This window comes from Mesoplodon mirus (genome assembly GCF_964341445.2).
Source record: "Mesoplodon mirus genome assembly, chromosome: 1".
Lineage (NCBI taxonomy): Eukaryota > Metazoa > Chordata > Mammalia > Artiodactyla > Ziphiidae > Mesoplodon > Mesoplodon mirus.
This window is the reverse complement of record NC_138976.1, coordinates 231847350-231872326: the sequence shown is the minus strand read 5'-3', so window position 1 is coordinate 231872326 and position 24977 is coordinate 231847350.

Sequence of the window (24977 nt, the reverse complement as noted above, 5' to 3'; positions counted from 1 at the left end):
TATCATATGGAATTCAAAGCATAATTTCTCAAGTTAATAAGTATCAACTAAATCATTGTAATTCTCAGAAATTGCATGCAGAAAATAGCAAACACTATTTCTTTAAAAATATGTAAATAACATTTTAAAAAGAGAGATTAGCCCACAGATTATATAATTTATATGACACACCTCAATTAATTAGACAAAAAATTGTGAGAAAATGAGATTTATGAGGTTCACTGTTGTGATAAAATAAATACTATGATAATGTAATTTGTTGCTTGCAAAGAAAGTGATTAACAGAGTCATGACGTAGACATGCCTACACACATAGGACCACATTGTGCTTTCTTAATGTTATAACTACACTCACAGGCTGTAGTTCTTACCTAACACTCTACATGACAGAAGCATCTACGGAGCTTTTACACTAGTGATCTCTAATTTTGTTGCAGTATGAATATCACATCCCTGAAAACTTCTCTGTGCAACACCAATATATGCACACCAATTCATTTATATAATTTGAATAAACAACTAAGGATTTGAGTAACATTTTCAAATACTGTGTGTGTGTGCATTTAAAATATGAATCAAAAAAGAGATTTTAAAAGTATGAGGTGGAATAATTAAAATTAGATGTTGTATTTTCTTCTCAAATCCTAACCAGTTAACTTGTACATAAACTGTGCTATGTATGCCCATCTTTCCAACCACTGATATTAAAATGCATGTGCCTGCCTGTGGTCACCTGATCTGTGACAAAGGAGGCAAGAATATACAATGGAGAAAAGACAGCCTCTTCAGTAAGTGGTGCTGGGAAAACTGGATAGCTACATGTAAAAGAATGAAATGAGAACACTCCCTAACGCCATACACAAAAATAAACTCAAAATGCATTAGATACCTAAATGTAAGGCCAGACACTATAAAACTCCTAGAGGAAAGCACAGGCAGAACATCCTTTGACATGAAGAACCTAGGAGCAAGACAGGAATAAAAACGCAGACCTACTAGAAAATGGACTTGAGGACACGGGGAGGGGGAGGGGTAAGCTGGGACAAAGTGAGAGAGTGGTATTGTATATATGGACATATATACACTACCAAATGTAAAATAGATAGCTAGTGGGAAGCAGCCGCACAGCACAGGGAGATCAGTTTGGCGCTTTGTGACCACCTAGAGGGGTGGGATAGGGAGGGTGGGAGGGAGGGAGATGCAAGAGGGAAGAGATATGGGGATATATGTATGTGTATAACTGGTTCACTTTGTTATAAAGCAGAAACTAACACACCATTGTAAAGCAATTATACTCCAAGAAAAATGTTAAAAAAATAAAAAATAAATCATAGCAAGATCTTTTTTGATCCACCTCCTAGAGTAATAAAAATAAACCAAGGGGCCTAAAATTAAACTTAAAACTTTTACACAGGGCTTCCCTGGCGGCGCAGTGGTTGGGAGTCCGCCTGCCGATGCGGGGGACGCGGGTTCGTGCCCCGGTCCGGGGGGATCCCACATGCCGCAGGGCGGCTGAGCCCGTGAGCCATGGCCGCTGAGCTTGCGGGTCTGGAGCCTGTGCTCCGCGATGGGAGAGGCCACAGTGGTGGGAGGCCCGCATACCGCAAAAAAAAAAAAAACAACTTTTACACAGCAAAGGAAACCATAAACAAAGTGAAAAGACAACCCACAGAATGGGAGAAAATATTTGCAAATTAAGCAACCGACAAGGGATTAATCTCCAAAATATACAAACAGCTGATGCAGCTCTACATCAAAAGAAAAAAAACAAACAACTCTATCAAAAAATGTGGAGAAGATCTAAATAGACAATTTTCCAAAGAAGACATACAGATGGCCAAAAAGCACATGAAAATATGCTCAACGTCACTATCTGAGAAATGCAAATCAAAATTACAGTGAGGTATCACCTCGCACTGGTCAGAATGGCTATCATCAAACAGTCCAAAACAATAAATGCTGGAGAGGGTGTGGAGAAAAGGGAACAATCCTACACTGTTGGTGGGAATGTAAATTGATACAAACACTATGGATAACAGTATGGAAGTTACTTTAAAAAGTAAATATAGAACTACGATATGATCCACCAATCCCACTCCTGGGCATATATCTGGAGAAAACCATAATCCTCAAAGATACATGCACCCCAGTGTTCATTGCAGCACTATTTACAATAGCCAGGACATAGAAGCAAGCTAAATGCCCATCGACAGATGAATGGGTAAAGAAGATGTGGTACATATATACCATGGAATATCATTCATCCATAAAAAAGAATGAAACAATGCCATTTGCAGCAACATGGATGGACCTAGAGATTATCATACTAGGTGAAGTTAAGTCAGACAGAGAAAGACAAATATCACATGATATCACTCACATATGGAATCTAATTTAAAAATCATACAAATGAACTTATTTACGAAACAGAAACAGACTTACAGATATTGAAAACAAACTTACCAAAGGGGAAACGTGGAGCGGGAGGAGGGATAAATCAGGAGCTTGGAATGAACATACACACAGTACCGTATATAAGACATAACCAACAATGACCTACTGTATAGTACATGGAACTCTACTCAATATTCTGTGATAACCTATATGAGAAAAGAATCTAAAAAAGAATTAATATATGTATATGTATAATGGAATCACTTTGCTGTACACCTGAAAGTAACACAACATTGTAAATCAACTATACCCCAATAAAAAAAATTTTTTTTTAAAGCATGTGCCCACACCCTGCTTTAATCAGTTTAATGTGACTCATCAGCTCCTGTAATTTTAAAAGCTCAGCAAGTGGGTCTAAATCTTATTTCAGATTGAAAGTCACCATTCCAATTGTTTATCAGTATTTCTTTTGTCTGATAATTTCAGGAGACAACTTTAGCACTGCTGAAGAGTTAACAACATAGGCAATATTCTTCCACTCTTCTTTAGTAAATATAATCTACGCTTCCCCCTGAGTAATCCAAAAAGCCAGATTTAAAATATCTCTATTAAACAGCTTTGCACTCTATGTGGTTGTGACTCACAGCAGGCAGGGAAATGTACAAATAAAGACCCTTTTCCCCCCGTAAAGAATATGAAAAGAAATGCAAAAGGATACATCTACTTACTCCTATAACTTTTTAAAAAAGACATGTAACTATATAAAAAATTTTCCACCATGTCTTAACTTTGGTTATCTTTACATAGTGGGAATTTTTTTTGTTGTTTCCTTGCCTATATTACATGTGTTATAAGAAAATTATTCACAAGACACAGAAGTAACAAGATGAAAAATGAAGTTATGCCACCTCTATGCATCACTGTATGGTGACTGCATCAGTGTGCCCTTTCTGAACTGTAAAACATCTGGTGTGAATGACAAGTAAGATCAAGTAAGGTTGCACCAAGGTGTTCTAACACCGTCTCTTCCATAAAAAAATAAAGAAGTGCATAGTTTCTCCTTTGACAGGTGCATTTTTCCACATTGAAGCAAGCACCTTATTCAGCCCTAGTAATCACAGTGCCTACGAGTCAAATCCTTATTAACTGCTGTGGTATAAATCGTGGATTCTATTACAAGTAACATATTTTCTATGCTAGGACATTTCTGATGCTAAATAGTAGGCATGTAGTATGATATTTTATTTTTTTTTAATTCTGTAATTACTTATAAATTATCTAGTATTCAAATCCACATTATATGTATTTCATATAAAAATAAAGATATAAATATAAACAAAACACAATGGCCAAGTATGACTAAGTGTAGTTAGGGACTTCTACTTTTATTTTCAAAGCTAACTTATAAGAAAGATTCTTACTCTTTTTTTAATGGTTTGATCAAAAGAGGAAAAATCTGTTAAATTTCCTTTCATATATTACTTTAAATGGCAAAAGAAACCACAGGAGATGTATTGTTTGTAACTTTCTAGGGATTTTAGTGCAACTAAATGAGTTATCAAAACTACTCATGCTGGGCTTTCCTGGTGGCGCAGTGGTTGAGAGTCCGCCTGCCGATGCAGGGGACACGGGTTTGTGCCCCAGTCTGGGAGGATCCCACATGCCGCGGAGTGGCTGGGCCCGTGAGCCATGGCTGCTGAGCCTGCGCATCCAGAGCCTGTGCTCCACAACGGGAGAGGCCACAACAGTGAGAGGCCCGCGTATGGCAAAAAAAAAAAAAAAAAAAGTAATCAATTTGGCATGGCCTTAAGAATATTAAAATATTTCTTTCTTCCTAATAGAAAATTATGAGCTTTGGAAGGCAACATGGAGTCCAGAAATTAATGTACACAGAATCTTTTAGATAATAAGCATCAGCTCTTTTACAATGGCAAAACCACTTTAATACATATCTGTGTACATATGTGTGTTTGTGTGTATGCATTTAAAGTTCTGTAAAAAGTTTAGTAAGTGTTCTAATGTGTAATTCACTGACAGTAAATTTTCAAGCATTTAGCCATATTTCTGAAAGCGTTTCTTTCAGTCTTAAAACATACACATTGAAGAGCTTATTTCAATAACATGTATACATGTTTTCTATGTTAAATAATTAAAGTACAAAGATATTTTTCAAATTTATCATGAGGATTCATTTAATATGATTATATTAATGGTGTCTTGTATATGTAAGGGTACAAACTGAACTCCCAATTCAAATTTAATCCCATTTGAACAAAATCCCAAACCACATGGCGCAGAAAAATGTCTAAATTTGAATCCCATAATTTAAGAAGTCATTGACAAAATAAATGGGATTGATCGAAGCCCGACAACTGATTATGTTTATATTTAAACCTACTTTATGTAGACCAAGATCAAGATGTTGTTTGACAGACTGGGTTAAAGAATGAGTTTTCATGGGGAGGGGGGCAGTTGATATTTATTTTCTGTAAAGACTACATTAGAAAAAAATAGAGTATGACACATGAGGATTCTGACTGGTCCTACTGCTATAGCATGGAGAACTATATTCAATATCCTGGGATAAACCATAATGGAAAAGAATACAAAAAAGAATGTATAACTGAATCACTTTGCTATACAGCAGAAATTAACACAACACTGTAAATCAACTATACTTCAATAAACTAAGAAATAACAGAGAATTTTCTGAAGTTTCAGAGTTACTAAATATCACAGTAGATGCTACTGAGGCTGCGAGCTGTCTTTACAGATGCCAGACTGGCCTCCACGTGGAATAATACATGCAGCTTTACCAGCCAGAAGATGTACAGTGAGGCAGCTCTGACATCGTGATATGATGATATATGACATAGTTAGGGATTCTTCCCATATCCTTTTTTGTTAATAAAGTAGATTCAAATTTTATTTTATTTTTATTTTTTAACATCTTTATTGGAGTATAGTTGCTTTACAGTGGTGTGTTAGTTTCTGCTTTATAACAAGGTGAATCAGTTATACATATACATATGTCCCCATATCTCTTCCCTCTTGCGTCTCCCTCCCTCCCCCCTTCCCTATCCCACCCCTCTAGGTGGTCACAAAGCACCGAGCTGATCTCCCTGTGCTATGTGGCTGCTTCCCACTAGCTATCTATTTTACGTTCGGTAGTGTATATATGTCCATGCCACTCTCTCGCTTTGTCACAGCTTACCCTTCCCCCTCCCCATATCCTGAAGTCCATTCTCTAGTAGGTCTGCATCTTTATTCAAATTTTATTTTTATCGTGAAGAAATTAAAGAGATTTATAGACTCACCTAACTCAGTCTCCTGCAACAATATGCTTGCTCTCTTTATTATGGAATAAGTTAAAAAGAAGGTATAATTTGGAAAAATTTTACCTTCTATAAAATAAACAGGATCATACACCATGATCAAGTGGGGTTTATTCCAGGAATGCAAGGATTCTTCAATATACGCAAATCAATGTGATACACCATATTAACAAGTTGAAGGAGAAAAACCATATGATCATCTCAATAGATGCAGAGAAAGCTTTCGACAAAATTCAACACCCATTTATGATAAAAACCCTGCAGAAAGTAGGCATAGAGGGAACTTTCCTCAACATAATAAAGGCCATATATGACAAACCCACAGCCAAAATTGTCCTCAATGGTGAAAAACTGAAACCATTTCCACTAAGATCAGGAACAAGATAAGGCTGCCCACTCTCACCACTCTTATTCAACTTAGTTTTGGAAGTTTTAGCCACAGCAATCAGAGAAGAAAAGGAAATAAATGGAATCCAAATTGGAAAAGAAGAAGTAAAGCTGTCACTGTTTGCAGATGACATGATACTATAGAGAATCCTAAGGATGCTACCAGAAAACTACTAGAGCTAATCAATGAATTTGGTAAAGTAGCAGGATACAAAATTAATGCACAGAAATCTCTGGCATTCCTGTACACTAATGATGAAAAATCTGAAAGTGAAATCAAGAAAACACTCCCATTTACCATTGCAACAAAAAGAATAAAATATCTAGGAATAAACCTACCTAAGGAGACAAAAGACCTGTTTGCAGAAAATTATAAGACACTGATGAAAGAAATTAAAGATGATACAAATAGATGGAGAGATATACCATGCTCCTGGATTGGAAGAATCAATATTGTGAAAATGACTCTACTACCCAAAGCAATCTACAGATTCAATGCAATCCCTATCAAACTACCACTGGCATTTTTCACAGAACTAGAACAAAAAATTTCACAATTTGTTTGGAGACACAAAAGACCCCGAATAGCCAAAGCAATCTTGAGAACGAAAAACGGAGCTGGAGGAATCAGGCTTCCCGACTTCAGACTATACTACAAAGCTACAGTAATCAAGACAGTGTGGTACTGGCACAAAAACAGAAAGATAGATCAATGGAACAGGATAGAAAGCCCAGAGATAAACCCACGCACATATGGTCAACTTATCTTTGATAAAGGAGGCAGGAATGTACAGTGGAGAAAGGACAGCCTCTTCAATAAGTGGTGCTGGGAAAACTGGATAGGGACATGTAAAAGTATGACATTAGATCATTCCCTAACACCATACACAAAAATAAGCTCAAAATGGATTAAAGACCTAAATGTAAGGCCAGAAACTATCAAACTCTTAGAGGAAAACATAGGCAGAACACTCTATGACATAAATCACAGCAAGATCCTTTTGGACCCACCTCCTAGAGAAATGGAAATAAAAACACAGATAAACAAATGGGACCTAATGAAACTTCAAAGCTTTTGCACAGCAAAGGAAACCATAAACAAGACCAAAAGACAACCCTCAGAATGGGAGAAAATATTTGCAAATGAAGCAACTGACAAAGGATTAATCTCCAAAATTTATGAACAGCTCATGCAGCTCAATAGCAAAAAAACAAACAACCCAATCCAAAAATGGGCAGAAGACTTAAATAGGCATTTCTCCAAAGAAGATATACAGACTGCCAACAAACACATGAAAGGATGCTCAACATCATTAATCATTAGAGAAATGCAAATCAAAACTACAATGAGATATCATCTCACACCAGTCAGAATGGCCATCATCAAGAAATCTAGAAACAATAAATGCTGGAGAGGGTGTGGAGAAAAGGGAACACTCTTGCACTGCTGGTGGGAATGTGAATTGGTACAGCCACTATGGAGAACAGTATGGAGGTTCCTTAAAAAACTACAAATAGAACTACCATATGACCCAGCAATCCCACTACTAGGCATATACCCTGAGAAAACCATAATTCAAAAAGAGACATGTACTAAAATGTTCATTGCAGCTCTATTCACAATAGCCCGGAGCTGGAAACAACCTAAGTGTCCATCATCGGATGAATGGATAAAGAAGATGTGGCACATATATACAATGGAATATTACTCAGCCATAAAAAGAAACGAAACTGAGCTATTTATAATGAGGTGGATAGACCTAGAGTCTGTCATACAGAGTGAAGTAAGTCAGAAAGAGAAAGACAAATACCGTATGCTAACACATATATATGGAATTAAAAAAAAAATGTCATGAAGAACCTAGGGGTAAAACGGGAATAAAGACACAGACCTACTTGAGAATGGACTTGAGGATATGGGGAGGGGGAAGGGTAAGCTGTGACAAAGCGAAAGAGAGGCATGGACATATATACACTACCAAACGTAAGGTAGATAGATAGTGGGAAGCAGCCGCATAGCACAGGGAGATCAGCTCGGTGCTTTGTGACTGCCTGGAGGGGTGGGATGGGGAGGGTGGGAGGGAGGGAGATGCATGAGGGAAGGGATGTGGGAACAGACGTATATGTATGACTGATTCACTTTGTTATAAAGCAGAAACTAATTAAAAAAAAACTACAAAAAAATGAAATTAAAAAAAATAATAAAATAAAATAAAATAAAATAAAAAGAAGTGACAGTAGATGGTGATTTGAATTCAAATGAATAAATCAGGAGCACCAGTAAAGGAACTTATAAGGTAAAATCAAAAGGTAGAGACTAGCATAAGCGTAAAAAAAAAAATGACCTAACTATATTCTACTTACAAGAGACACTTTACTTCAAAAATAAAAATAGATTGAAATTATAATCACAGAAAAAGTTATACCTTGTAAACAGTAACCAAAAGAGAACTGAAGCATCTATGCTATTATTGAAATAGACCTCAAGGCAAAAATTACTGAGTGAGAGAAAGGACATTTTATAATAATCAAGAAAACATAAAATTTATAAAAGTATATGTGCCTAACATGAGAGACCTTACAGCTTTAAAACACTTTCCTCAACAAAGCGGAATACATGTTCTTTTCTAGTGCACTTGAAACTTTGTCCAGGATAGGTACATGTTAAGACATACAACAAGTCTTAATAAGTTCCAAAGGACTGAAGTAATACAAATTATGTTCTCCTACCATAATGGGTTGAAAATGGAAATCAATAACAAAAGAAACTTTTGTAAATTCATAAGTATGTGAAAATTAAATAACACACTCTGAAATAATCAATAGGTTAAAGAAAAAATTAAGAGGAATTTGAAAATACTTTAAGATAATAACAGACCAAAATTTATGAGATGGAGCTAAAGCAATGTTTACATGGAATTTTATAGCTATAATCACTTATAATAGAAAGAAAAAGATGTCAAAAAAATCAAATTTTCAGCTAAAGAACTGGAAAAAGAATGGCACACTAAACACAACACAAGCAGAAGGAAGGAAATAATAAAAAACAGAAATATATGAAATATAGAAGAACATAGATATTGACAAAACTAAGTGGGTTCTTTGAAAAATCAACACAATTGGCAAACTATTAGACAAATTAAAAAAAGAGAGAAGACTGAAATTAATATAATCAGAAATGAAAGAGGGAACATTACTACCAACCTTATAAAAAGGGTTGTAAGGAAATACTATCAACAATTGTATGTGAGTATATTAGATAACTTTGATGAAATAAACAAATCCCTAGGAAAACACCAACTACCAATATGGATTCAAGAAAAAATAGAAAATTCCAATGGGCCTTTAACATGGAAAGAGCTGTAATTTGTAATCAAGTAATTATCCAGGACCATATGGCTTCACTGGTGAGTTCCACCAAGGATTTAAAGAAGCTAATCCATTTCAATTTCTTTTTAAAAAATCAAAAGGAATTCACACTTCTCAAACTTGTTCTTGGAGCCCAGTATTTTCCTGATGTCAAAACCAGAGAATGACAGCACAAGAAATGAAAGCTACAAATCAATATCCTTTATGAATACGGATACAACAGGTCTCAAGAAAATACTCCCAAACCCAATTGACAAACATTTAAAGATGATTAACTAGCATATCTAATCAGGACTTATCCAGGAATGCAAAATTGGTTCAATTGGTAAAGTTGATCAATCCAATATACCATATTAATAGAATAAAAGACATAAAGCACATGGTAATCTTAACACATCCAGAAAAAAATATTTTTGACAAAATCCACCTTCCTTTAACGATAAAACAACTCAAGCTAGAAACAGAAAGGAACTTCCTAAACTTTAAAAATGCTGTCTATAAAAAACTCACAGTTAAAATCTATTTAATTATGGGAAGAGTTGAAGACTAAAAGCTTTTGCCTTGAGATCATAAATAAGACAAAGGTATACACTCTTGACAATGACCACTACATGACAGAGAAGGGCATAAAAGGCATCCAGACTGGAAAGTGAGAAGGAAAACTATCTCTGTGATGAAATGAACTTTTATAGAGAAAATCCTCAGGAACCCACCAAAGAAAATCCTATAAAAATTAATGAAAGGTTAGGTATGGGATACAAAATCAATGGACAAAAATTAATTTTGTTTCTTTTATACTAATCAATCTGAAAATGAAATTTAAAAATTTATAATAGGATCAAAAAGAGTAAAATACTTAGGAATAAAGTTAAAAGAAGTGCAGGACTTGTGCACTGGAATCTACAAAATATTACTGAAATTAATAAAAAAGTGACCTAAGTAAGTGGAATTATTTTCATTTTCCTGGATTAGGAGACTTAATATTGTTAAGATAACAATACTTCCCCACACTGATCTACAGATTCTATGCAAACCCTATCAAATTTCTAACTTTCCTTTGGGTATAAATTGAAAAATAAATCCTACAATTTATATGGAAATCCAATTTATATGGAAATAACAAAGTTATTTACTCCCAGAACAGCCAGAACAATATTGGAGAACTCATATTCCCAATTTCAAGACTTACTACAAAGTTACAGCAGTCGAAGCTATATGGTATGGTACTGGCAGAAAGAAAGAAATAGAGATCAATGGAATTTAGCATCCAAAAATAAACTCTAACATTCATGGTCAATTTTATGATAGTAAGATTTTTGACACGTGTGTCAAGCCATTCAATAGGGATAGACCGACATCAACAGATAGTACTGAGCACTAGATAGTCACATGCAAAAAAATGTAAAAAAAAAAAAAAAAAAAAAAAAAGGAATGAATAAACATTTCTCCAGTGAGGATATACAAATTACCAATAGGCAGATGAAAAGATGCTCAACATCACTAATTATTAGGAAAATGCAAGTCAAAACCACAATGAAATATCACGTCACACCCTCTTGGGTGGTTAAAGTTTTTAAAATGATAGACCATAGTAAATGTGGCAAGGATGTGGAGAAATGGGAACTGCCATACGTTTTGAGTGGGAATGTAAATGTTGTAGCTACTTTGGAAAATTCCTCAGAAAGTCAAACATACAGTTGCCATATAACTGGCAATTGCACTCTTAGGGTATACCAAAAGGAAATGAAAACATATTTCCATGCAAAGTCTTGTAAATTAATATTGAGAGCATGACTCATAATATCAGCAAAGTGGAAAAAGCCCAAATATCTATCAATTGATGTTTACTATAGATAAAAATAACATTGCATAGCCATTTGATGGACTGTTATTCAGTCATAAAAAAAATGATATAGGCTACAATACGAATGAACCTGGAAAGTATTTTGCTCAGTGAAAGAAGCCCGACACAGAAGGTTACATATTGTATAATTCCATTTATATGAAGTGTCCAGAAGAGACAAATCCAGAGACACAGGAAGCACATTAGTTGTTGTTAGGAGTTCGGGGGTGGAGAGGAAATTGAGAAGGGACTGCTGATGGCAGGGGCTCCTTCCTTCCTCCTCCACCTGCTCCCTTCACCTCCTTCTTCCCTCCCACAAACACTCATCTAGGACCAGAACGTCCCAGGCACTCACTGTGCAAGGTGCTGAACACAATGGTGAGCAGGAAGTGGTCTCCAGGTCTGAGAGCTGATTCTAATAAAGGAGGAATTTCTCTTAACCCTGACCTTGGATATTAATTATTAGATTTGAATCCATTGAATATTCAACTGCATAATCTCTCTCTACTTCTTATACCAGCAATTTAACGGTACTAAGTCACGTGCACCCTCCACACAGAGGGTTTGCCAAGAGACCTCTGAGCTGCTAGACTCCACCTTTCTTTATACAGCCCTCCATTCAAAATGACTGGACATTTCATATGATGCAGGCACTGGGCTGGGCTTTGGGGGAAGGATGGTGTCAAAGCACATGCAAAGTACAGGAGACAGAGAAGAGAAATATGACAGAGAAGTGTGGTTTGCACACAGTTGTCTCACCACAAAGGAGAACATGCAACACTGCAAGAAACGTATTGATGAACTGCCCTTCAAGAGCCACACTTCACCTGAAGAGCTGAATACCACTGTCCTATGACCTGACGTCTGCATTACCACTGGGAAAGAGTAGAAGTTGTCCAACTATTCACTTCCAGATATAACAAACTCATATTTCTGCAAATCAAAGTAAATAGCAATGTAATTCAGAATAGAAGCGGCAATATCTAAACGGTTATTAAGTGTATTTAAACAGAATAAGAGTAAAGTGGTTATGAGAATGATATTCTGAGAAATAAAATGAAAATTATTGTTTTTTGGTATTTTCAGTATTTTAGAGAACTTATCACATGTGTTCCTTAAAAAGCTAATTATGAACTGCAGCAGTCATCACATTATCTAGGAACATAAATTAGTAAAAGAACAAAGTTATTTATTCACAAGCACTATTTTCCAATACATAAGTATATAAAAAGTTTCTGTCCTTTCCCATGTGAAGAAATTGCTTATAGTCCTAAGCAATCTCTTTCCAGGAAGAGATTTTAATTAAGACTAGAGCAATTTTATTAAGACAATTATAATCACATGATTATTTTTATAAATAGTTAAGAATGAATATAAATGACATTTCCTGAAGAGTTTGGATAATGAGAAAATAAGTAAAGTTCTAAAGATTTCTGTAACCCAACAACTGATTCCATTAAAGAGAATTTTTAAAATGGAGCCAAAATAACCCAAGTCATTAAAAAAACTACACTATTTTATAGAATTACATACTACAGTGAAAAACCTATAAGTAATGATTTTATAGTAACTGTAGGAAATTTATAATCACCACCTAAATGTGGATATTATATATAACTTCAGTTTAAGGAAGGAACTGTACAGATTCAATGCAATCCCTATCAAAATACCAATGGCATTTTCCACAGAAACTGAAATACATAATTCTAAAATTTGTATGGAAACACAAAAGGCCCCCTAGCCAAAGCAATCTTGAGAAATAAAAGAAAACTGGAGGTATTAACTCCCAGACTTCAAACTGTCCTACAAAATCAAAACAGTAAGGTACTGGCACAAAAACAGATACATAGATCAATGGAACAGAACAGAGAGCTCAGAAATGAACTCAATTAATCTATGGCAAAGGTGGGAAGAGTCTCTTTAACAGGAGACATTGGGAATCTGAACAGCTACATGCGAAAGAATCCGAAATGAATTATTTTCTCACACCATATACACAAATAAACTCAAAATGGTTTAAAGGCTTAAATGTTAGATCTGAAACAATAGAACTCTTAGAAAAAACTATACACAGTGTCTACACTTGGACATTGGTCTCAGCAACATTCTTTTGGATCTATCTCCACAGGCAAGGGCAACAAAAGCAAAAATGAACAAATGGAACTTCAACAAACCGAAAGCTTTTGCACAGTGAAGGAAACTATCAACAAAATGAAAGAGCCACCTACTGAATGGGAGAAGATATTTGCAAATGATGGTCTGATAAGGGGTTAATATGCAAAATACACAAAGAACTGACACAACTCAATATAAAAAAAAACTCAATTAAAAAATGGGCAGAAGTTGGGGCTTCCCTGGTGGCGCAGTGGTTGGGAGTCCGCCTGCCGATGCAGGGGACACGGGTTCATGCCCCGCTCCGGGAAGATCCCACATGCCACAGAGCGGCTGGGACCGTGAGCCATGGCCGCTGAGCCTGCGCGTCCGGAGTCTGTGCTCCGCAACGGGAGAGGCCACAGCAGTGAGAGGCCCGCGTACCGCAAAAAAAAAAAAAAAAAAAAAAAAAAAAAAAATGGGCAGAAGACCTCAATGGACACTTCTTGAATCGATATTTTTCAAAGAAGATGTACAGATGGCCAACAGGCTCATGAAAAGATGCTGAACATCACTAATCACCAGAGAAATGCAAATCAAAACCATAAAGAGCCATCATGTTACACCTGTTAGAACAGCTGTCACCAAAAAGATAACAAATAACACGTGTTGCCAAGATGTGATACACACACACACATACAGTGGAATATTACTTAGCCATAAAAAACAACAAAATCTTACCATTTGCACCAACATGGATGGACGTAGAGAGGATTATGCTTAGTGAAATAAGTCAGACAGAGAAAAACAAATACTGTATGACTTCACTTCTATGTGAAATCTAAAAAAGCAAACATCACAAAACAGAAACAGACTCATAGATACAGAGAACAAACAGGTGTCTGCCAGATGGGAGGAGGGTGGAAGGATGAATCAAATAGGTGAGGGTGATTAAGAGGTACAAACTTCCAGGTGCAAAATAATGAGTCACAGGAATAAAATGTACAGCATGGGGAATATAGTAAATAATACTGTAATATCTTTGTATGGTAACAGATGGTAACTAGACTTATTGTGGTGATCATTTTGTAATGTATAGGAATATCGAATCACTATGGTGTACACATGAATCTAACACAGTGTTGTAGGTCAATTATACATCAATACAAAACAAACAAACATGTAAATAAATATGTGGGAAGCAATTAAACTTAGAGTGGAATAAGAAAAATTAATATCGTTTCAGAATAACCACATATTCTATGAAATGATAGTATATAAAATTTAGGTACGGTTGAAAAATCTCTTTCATGAAGGCAAAAGTTTGTAAAGCTTCCTGAGAATACGTGGGTGATTATAGTGGGTATGGAGCAACACAAATAGAATACTGTAGAAGAAGAATGTGCTTCCTCATTTTTCTCTGATGTTCAGAAACTGACAGGTCTAAACATTGGTAACTGGAGGGAAGGGACGAGGCAAATTATGTTTCAAATGGAGTCATTTGTAGGAGGAGCGAAAGATGTCACTGGAAATTCCTGTTGTCTAGGATCAGCTTTTTTAAGCAATGATAAAACTAAAAACTTTGTAGGAGAGTCTAGAGTTGTCAGTGATGGAGCATCAAGGCAAAACACTGTCCCTTTTTATACCATTTAAATAATTGAGATTGTAAAAGCATTCCTAAAGTGCTTGCAGTCTATTCTTTGAATGGTGGCTGTGTATTATTGTGCTACGAATGGGCAGGCTATGGTTGACACTAGTTTTTATATACAGCACCTGCCCAATTATAAAAGTAAAAATCACGCTGTTTGATACGTATCGTTTAAGTATAATGATACTGCTTACTAGAAATCCTTTAGCTTGACATTTAATTTCTTGAAGTTCTGCCATGTTACTGTGTGATTTTGCAAGGCTCTTGGACTCTATGTTTTGTTATAGGTAAAGGAGAAGATTAAATAAAATGAAAAATTTGCACCTTAATTAATTCTCTGTTATTTGAGTAATAAATTTTCTGTTATTAAAAACTATTAAGGGGAGTTCCCTGGTGGTCCAGTGGTTAAGACTTTGCCTTCCAGTGCAGGGGATGAGGGTTTGGTCGGGGAGCTAAGATCCCACATGCCTTGTGCCCAAAAAACCAAAACATAAAATAGAAGCAATATTGTAACAAATTCAATAAAGACTTTAAAAATGGTCCACATCAAAAAAATCTTAGGGCCTCCCTGGTGGCGCAGTGGTTGAGAGTCCGCCTGCCGATGCAGGGGATACGAGTTCGTGCCCCAGTCTGGGAGGATCCCATATGCCGCGGAGCGGCTGGGCCCGTGAGCCATGGCCGCTGGGCCTGCGCGTCCGGAGCCTGTGCTCCGCAACGGGAGAGTCCACAACAGTGAGAGGCCCGCATACCGCAAAAAGAAAAAAAAAAAAAAAAAAAAATCTTAAAAAAAAACACTGTTAAAATCTTGTCAATGCTGCATTAAGTTTACATATGCTTTTTTTCTTGCATGTTGATCAATTCCATCTTTTCTTTTCACTAATTCTTAAAATAGCAATAGAGAAAACACCATTCTCTGGCATTTCATGACTCCTACTTCTCTTTTTGTTCCAGAAGTGAATAATTTTGCCTGATCCTCCTTCTCTGAAAACAAAATGTTCTTTCAGAGGATGCCCCTGACTTGCCTGTCCACCCCCTCCTTCCCTCTGTATCTCAGAGTCACAAATCATATTTTGCTCATAGCAAATATCAGAAGAAAATAGCTTTCCAAAATTATTTTTCTCACAATTGAATGCATTACGTTTGCCATCCCTCTAATGGGAAAAAAAATCAACACAAAATCAAGTTACAATCTAATCTCAGAACTTTTCTCTTCTCTGTTCCCAGGGCTCCCTGGATACAATCTAGAATCTCCTATTCCTGAGAGTTGGTAGAAGGAGGTAAGCTGTTCTGGCTTCACAGCTACTCAGGGACGAGGTGACACAGGGATTTACTTAAAGTAGTCTAATTAATCAAAGTCTGAGAGGAGGAAATGGTCAGACTTCCTGAATCGTACTGCATTAATTTTTCCTATTAGATTTAACTTATCTTTAGTTTAATTCTTTCAGACTGGCGTGAAGAAAATGCCTAGTATTTTATCAAGCACTTTAGGTAAAATATACTAAAAGACACTGCGTAATAAGTGAATAATTAAAATGATCATTGGAGAGAGTATTATCCAGAGGCTGAATGTTGTCTTGGAGAGATATCCAAATAAATGACGTATTTACTAAAATGGTATATCAGAATTTTTCTTGTTGTAATAACTTAATCATGATGCCTTATTTATCCTACTAGTGATTAATTGGGTTACGGTAAATAAAACTGATCATTACTGAATATAGTTTGAAGAATTTGTATTTACAATTACCAAAAATATCTAAGGAAAAAAAAATTCAGAGATTTCTTTTACACCTGCATTGGTTAAACAGTAATGCAGGAGAGGCACATTCCCTTGTGCTTTTGTAGAATTTTAATGTAACACCAAGAAAACTGAAGTAACCGAATATTTCATTATTTTCAGGACTTCTACTATGCTCTTCCCAGGTTAAAACTTCTTTGAAAGTACCTGATGTGTATATACAAAGGAATTTGATGGAGCGTGGCAGAAACTTCAGACTTGGGCAGTGGAGACTGTGAGTGAAAATATTTTAAAGAATGATGACGAGACTTGATCTGCTTCTCAATAGGCTTTGAGTGCAATATTAATATCAATGTTGATCCTGATTTGCTTTCTCTTTTTTCTTACACAAATGGATATTTTAGTATGTCTTTTCCCATTTACTTTATACCACGTATTTCTGGTTTTAGAGGATACCAGTTCATATCTGCAACTTAATTGAACATACGATTCATATAATGTAAGGCTGTATTCAAGTAATGAAATAGACAAGCGTGTGAAATAATGAGAACATTAATTACAATTAAGAACATAACCACCTTTGCTACCTGTAATAGATGACATAAGTCTGACTAAGGTATCTCTAAACACAATATTATGCATAACACAATAGACTCTTTCATTGGAAACAATGCTATTTTACAGTAACAGTCGCCTATGATGGGGAATTACGCTAATAATTGCAAAGTTCCTCTTGATTTTCACCATCACATTGTTTGGATGAATTCTGAAATGAGCAAACATCTTATGATCTGTAAAATAAAAATTTTCAAATATCTACAGCTTGTGCACAGGTAACTTAAAAAGTATTGGCAGTAAATATGCTATTTAAAAATTAACCAACCAACCAACATGTGAAGGATTTTTAAATCAACACTGATTTTTCTTAATCCTAAAAACAACACTGTTTACTTTGGTTTCTGCGCTGTATGTAAAGAGCTTGGAAGTTGCCAATCAGTCTCAAAAATAAGAAAAAGCTGAATGAACTGTAAAATCAACTCTTCTTAGATCCATCAGAGAAGTGAGGGCACAGAGGAAATTGCTGCCCCCCAAATGGGAGACACTGATAGGTGCATGCACAGAATCAGAACTTCCCAGAGCAGAGGCCCAAGAGCAGAAACCAGTACCAGAACAGGAATAGCTACACTGCAACCAGAAAATACCTAGACACTCAGTGTGGACAAGTCTGAGAGAAGCTCCAAGGGGACCCAGTCACAGGGCTCCACACTACTGTGACTTTACCTCCACGTTGAATAAGTTCTCAGAGTAAATATCAGAGGAAAATCCCCTAAACTATCAGGATTTTTTCCAGAACCTATCCAATCTGGGAAAGGGACATACCAAAATTGAACCCCTACTAGCATCCTACCTGCCATGGTGGGGAAAAACTGAGAAAGACTTGGGCAGTGCACAATCCAGAGGCACAACTCACTAAAGGATTGAGAACTAATCACAGAATGGGAGAAGCTTCCTCTCTGTGCAATCCTGCCACCACATCACTAAAGGCCTCTTTTACAGCAGTTCCTTTTACCCAGGATATTATATCCAGCTATCAGGAAAAAATTACAAAACATGCTAAAAGGCAAGAAAAACAAAACAAAACAAAAAGGTCTGAAGAGAGAGAAAACATCAGAACCAGCATCAGATATGGTGGATACGTTGGAATGATCAGATCAGGATTTTTTTTTTTTTTTTTTTTTTGCTGTACGCGGGCCTCTCACTGCTGTGGCCTCTCCCGTTGCGGAGCACAGGCTCCGGACACACAGGCTCCGCGGCCATGGCTCGCGGGCCCAGCCGCTCCGCGGCATGTGGGATCTTCCGGGATCGGGGCACGAACCCGTGTCCCCTGCATCGGCAGGCGGACTCTCAACCACTGCGCCACCAGGGAAGCCCCAGATCAGGATTTTAACACCTATAATTAATACGCTAAGGGCTCCAAAAGATAAAGTATACAGCAAGCAAGAATGATGGGCAATGTAAGCAGAGAGTTGGAAATGCTAAGCAAGAATCAAAAAGAAATGCTAGAAATAAAAACACTCTAATGGAAATAATGGGCTCATTAGTAGACTGGAAATGGCTAAGGAAAGAACCTCGGTGCTTGAGAATAGAAACTTCCAAAACTGGAAGGCAAAGAGAAAGGTATACAGAAAAAAATGAACAGAATATCCAGGAACAGTAGGCAACTACAAAATGTGTAACTAGAGGGAGAAGAAAGAGATAAAGGAACAAAAAAAAATATTCAAAGCAATGATGACTGAGAAATTCCCCAAATTAATGTCAGACACCAAATCACAGACCCTGGAAGCTCAAAAAGTACCAAGCAGGATAAATTTCGAAAATGCTACACCAGGGCATGTATTTAAAATCCAGATATCAAAGATTAAAAAAAAAAAAAAGATGCTGAAGGAAGCTGGAGGGAAAAATGACTCAACTATACAGGAACAAAGATAATTGCATTCTACGCCTCCTCAGAAACCATGCAAGCAAGAAGAAAGTGAAATATATAAAGTGTAGTGAGAAAAAAAAAAGAAAAAACCCATCACCCTAGAAGTTTGTACTCTGCAAAACGTTCCTTCAACGTGAAGAGGAAATAAACACTTTCTTAGACAAAAATTAAAGCAATTTCTTGCCAGTAGACCTGCCTTGCAATAAATAGTAAAAGAAGTTCTTTAGAGCAGGGGTCCCCACTCCCGGGCCACGGACCAGTAGTGGTCTGGGGCCTGTTAGGAACCGGGCTGCACAGCAGGAGGTGAACGGAGGGAAGCTTCATCTGCTGCTCCCCGTCACTCCCCATCGCTCGCATGACCACATGAACCAACCCCCATAGACACATTGCTGGCATTACTGCCTAAACTATCTCCCTCCCCACCCCGTCTGTCCGTGGAAAAACTGTCTTCCAGGAAACCAGTCCCTGGTGCCAAAAAAGCTTTGAGACCACTGCCTTAGAGAGAGAAAAGTACTATAGATCAGAAACTTGTATCTGCAGAAAGACAGGAAAAGCATTAGAGAAGGAATGACTGAAGGTCAAATAAAATTTTTCTTTTTCTTATTCTTGGTATCACATATAACAGTTTTTTCCACATAATATTAGCAACACTGTATTTGACTATGTAGGCATATATAAAAATATGCACATGCATGCTTACATGTAAGTTAAATGAAAGACAGCAATTATATAAGGGATAAAAGGGAGGAATTAGGATATTATCAGGTACTCACACAACCTGTGAAGCACCATAGGGTATACTGTTAATTGAAAGTGGACTTGGATTAGTGGTAAATATAGTTAGCCAACTCTGGGGAAGTGACTATAAAAGTAAAAAATGAAATGTAACTCATATGTATAAAAGGAGAGAAAATGCAATCATATAAAATTCTCAATTAAAACATGATTGGAAGACAAAATTAGGGGAGAAAATAAGGCAATGGTTAGAAAACAAAAACAAATATCATAAACATTAATCCAATTATATTATTTATTTATTTATTTATTTTTTGCGGTACGCGGGCCTCTCACCGCTGTGACCTCTCCCGTCGCGGAGCACAGGCTCCGGACGCGCAGGCTCAGCGGCCATGGCTCACGGGCCCAGCCGCTCCGCGGCACGCGGGATCCTCCCGGACCGGGGCACGAACCCGCATCCCCTGCATCGGCAGGCCGACTCTCAACCACTGCGCCACCAGGGAAGCCCCCAATTATATTATTAATCACATTAAATATCAAAGGTCTAAACACACCAATTAAAGCAAAGAGACTGTCAGAGTGGATCCCAAAACAAGAGGCAACTAAATGCTATCTACAGGAAACCTACTTTAAATAGAAAACACATATATATTAAAAATGAATGCAGAAAGATAGGTCATGCTAACAAAAGTCAAAAGAAAGCAGAAGTAGCTATATTAAATAATTTCAGACAGAGCAGGCTTCAGTATAAGGTAAGTTACTGGAGAAAACTAGGGGCATTAAAAATGATAAAGGAGTCAATTATTTAATAAAAGCTAAAATGTGTATGTCTAAAAGCAGAACATCAAAGTACATGATGCAAAATCAGATAAAACTTCAAGGAGAAATAGATAAATCCACTATCATAGTTACAGATTTCAGCAAGCCTCTATCAGCCATGAACAGCTCTGCAGGCAAAAAATCAAAAAGGACAGAGATGAATTCAATAGCACCATCAGTCGACTGGATATAATGAACACCTATCAACTACATCTATTAACAGCAGAATACAGGGGGGCGGAGCTTCAAGATGGCAGAAGAGTAAGACGTGGAGGAGATCACCTTCCTCCCCACAAATACATCAGAAATTCATCTACACATGGAACAGCTCCTATAGAACACCTGCTGAACGCTGGCAGAAGACCTCAGACCTCCCAAAAGGCAAGAAACTCCCCACGTACCTGGGTAGGGCAAAAGAAAACAGAATAAACAGAGACAAAAGGATAGGGCCGGGACCTGCACCAGTGGGAGGGAGCCGTGAAGGAGAAACGGTTTCCACACACTAGGAGCCCCTTCGCGGGCGGAGACTGCGGGTGGCGGAGGGGGAAAGCTTCGGAGCCGCGGAGGAGACCGCAGCCACAGGGGTACGGAGGGCAAAGCAGAGAGATTCCCGCACAGAGGACCGGTGCCGACCGCCACTCACCAGCCCGGGAGGCTTGTCTGCTCACCCGCCGGGGTGGGCGGGGCTGGGAGCTGAGGCTCGGGCTTCAGTCAGAGCGCTGGCGGCGTGAACACAGCCTGAAGGGGGTTAGTGCGCCACGGCCGGCCGGGAGGGAGTCCGGGGAAAAGTCTGGAGCTGCCGAAGAGGCAGGAGACTTTTCCTTCCCTCTTTGTTTCCTGGTGCGTGAGGAGCGGGGATTCAGAGCGCTGCTGAAAGGAGGCTCCAGAGACGGGCGCGAGGCGCGGCTCAAAGCGCGGATCCCAGAGACGGGCGTGGGACGCTGGGGCTGCTGCTGCTGCTGCTGCCGCCGCCTTTCGAAGCCTGTGTGCGAGCGCAGGTCACTCTCCACACCTCCCCTCCCGGGAGCCTGTGCAGCCCGCCACTGCCGGGGTCCCAGGATCCAGGGACAACTTCCCCAGGAGAACGCACGGGCGAGCCTCGTGCTGGTGCAACGTCATGCCGCCCTCTGAGGCCGCACGCTCGCCCCGCCTCCGTGCCCCTCCCTCCCCCCGGCCTGAGTGAGCCAGAGTCCCCGAAGCGGCTGCTCTTTTAACCCCGTCCTGTCTGAGCAAAGAACAGACGCCCTTCCGCGACCTACACGCAGAGACAGGGCCAAAGCCAAAGCTGAGACCCGGGAGCTGTGAGAATAAAGAAGAGAAAGGGAAATCTCTCCAGCAGTCTCAGAAGCAGCGGATTAAATCTCCACAGTCAACTTGATGTACCCTGCATCTGTGGAATACAAGAATAGACAACGAATCATCCCAAATTGAGGAGGTGGACTTTCTGAGATTCTGTCTATACAGCTTTGCTTTTACCATTTGTCCTAGGGTTCTGTCTGTCCATTTTTTTTCTTTTCTTAGTATGGTTTTTAGCACTTGTTATCATTGGTGGATTTGTTTTTTGGTTTGGTTGCTCTCTTCTTTCTTTCTTTCTTTTGTTTTCTTTTTTTATTACTTTTTAATTTTTTATTTTTAATATTATTTTTTATTTTAATAACTTTATTTTATTTTATTTTGTTCTTTCTTGCTTTCTTTTTTCTCCCTTTTCTTCTGAGCTGTGTGGCTGACAGGGTCTTGGTGCTCTGGCTGGGTGTCAGGCCTGTGCCTCTGAGGTGGGAGAGCCAAGTTCAGGACATTCATCCACCAGAGACCTCCTAGCTGCACATAATATCAAATGGCGAAAGCTCTCCCAGAGATCTCCATCTCAACGCTAAGACCCAGCTACAATCAACGACCAGCAAGCTACAGTGCTGGACACCCTAGACCAAACAACTAGCAAGACAGGAACACAACCCCACCCATTAGCAGATAGACTGCCTAAAATCATAATAAGGTCACAGACACCCTAAAACACACCACCACACGCAGTCCTGAGCACCAGAAAGACAAGATCCAGCCTCATACATTAGAACACAGGCAACAGTCCCCTCCACCAGGAAGCCTACAGAACCCACTGAACCAACCTTAGCCAGTGGGGTCAGACACCAAAAACAATGGGAACTATGAACCTGCAGACTGCAAAAAGGAGACCCCAAACACAGTAAGTGAAGCAAAATGGTAAGACAGGGAAACACACAGCTGATAAAGAAGCAAGGTAAATACCCACCAGACCAACAAATGAAAAGGAAATAGGCAGTCTACCTGAAAAAGAATTCAGAGTAATGATAGTAAAGATGATCCAAAATCTTGGAAATAAAATGGAGAAAATATAAGAAACGTCTAACAAGAAACTAGAAGAATTAAAGAGCAACCAAACAATGATGAACACAATAAGTGAAATTAAAAATTCTCTAGAAGGAATCAATAGCAGAGTAACTGAGGCAGAAGAACGGATAAGTGACCTGGAAGATACAATAGTGGAAATAACTACCACAGAGGAGAATAAAGAAAAATGAATGAAAAGAATTGAGCACAGTCTCAGAGACCCCTGGGACATTAAATGTAACAACATTCAAATTGTACGGGTCCCAGAAGAGAAAAAGAACGGGACTGAAAAAATATTTGAAGAGATTATAGTTGAAAACTTCCCTAATGTGGGAAAGGAAATAGTTTAATCAAGTCCAGGTAGCACAGAGAATCCTATACAGGATACATCCAAGGAGAAACACACCAAGACACATATTAATCAAACTATCAAAAATTAAATACAAAGAAAATATATTAAAAGCAGCAAGGGAAAAGCAACAAATAACATACAAGGGAATCCCCATAAGGTTAACAGCTGATCTTTCAGCAGAAAATCTGCAAGCCAAAAGGGAGCGGCAGGACATATTTAAAGTGATGAAGGAGAAAAACCTACAACCAAGATTACTCTACCCAGCAAGGATCTCATTCGGATTCAATGGAGAAATTAAAACCTTTACAGACAAGCAAAAGCTAAGAGAATTCAGCACCACCAAACCAGCTTTACAGCAAATGCTAAAGGAACTTCTCTAGGCCGGAAACATGCCAGAAGGAAAAGACCTACAAAAACAAGCCCAAACCAATTAAGAAAATGGTAATAGGAACATACATATCGATAATTACCTTAAATGTAAATGGATTAAATGCTACAACCAAAAGACATAGACTGGCTGAATGGATACAAAAACAAGACCCATATATATGCTGTCTACAAGAGACCCACTTCAGACCTAGATACACATACAGATTGAAAGTGAGGGGACGGAAAAAGATATTCCATGCAAATGGAAATCAAAAGAAAGCTGGAGTAGCGATTCTCACATCAGACAAAACAGACTTTAAAATAAAGACTATTACAGGAGACAAAGAAGGACACTACATAATGATCAAGGGATCAGTCCAAGAAGAAGACATAACAACTGAAAATATTTATGCACCCAAAATAGGAGCACCTCAATATATGAGGCAAATGCTAACAGCCGTAAAAGGGGAAATTGGCAGTAAAACAATCATAGTAGGGGATGTTAACACCCCACATTCACCAATGGACAGATCATCCAAAATGAAAATAAATAAGAAAACACAAGCTTTAAATGATACACTAAATAAGATGGATTCAACTGATATTTATAGGACATTCCATGCAGAAAAACAGAATACACTTTGTTCTCAAGTGCTCTGGGAACATTCTTCAGGACATATCGTATCTTGGGTCACAAATCAAGTCTTGGTAAAATTAAGAAAACTGAAATGATATCAAGTACCTTTTCTGACCACAACGCTATGAGACTAGGTATCAATTACAGGAAAGAATCTGTAAAAAATTCAAACACATGGAGGCTAATACACTACTAAATAACCAAGAGATCACTGAAAAAATCAAAGAAGAAATCAAAAAACACCTAGAAACAAATGACAAGGAAAAGAGGATGACCCAAAACCTATGGGATACAGCAAAAGCAGTTCTAAGAGGAAAGTTTATAGCAATACAATCCTACCTCAAGAAACAAGAAACATCTCAAATAAACAACCTAACCTTACACCTAAAGGAATTAGAGAAAGAAGAACAA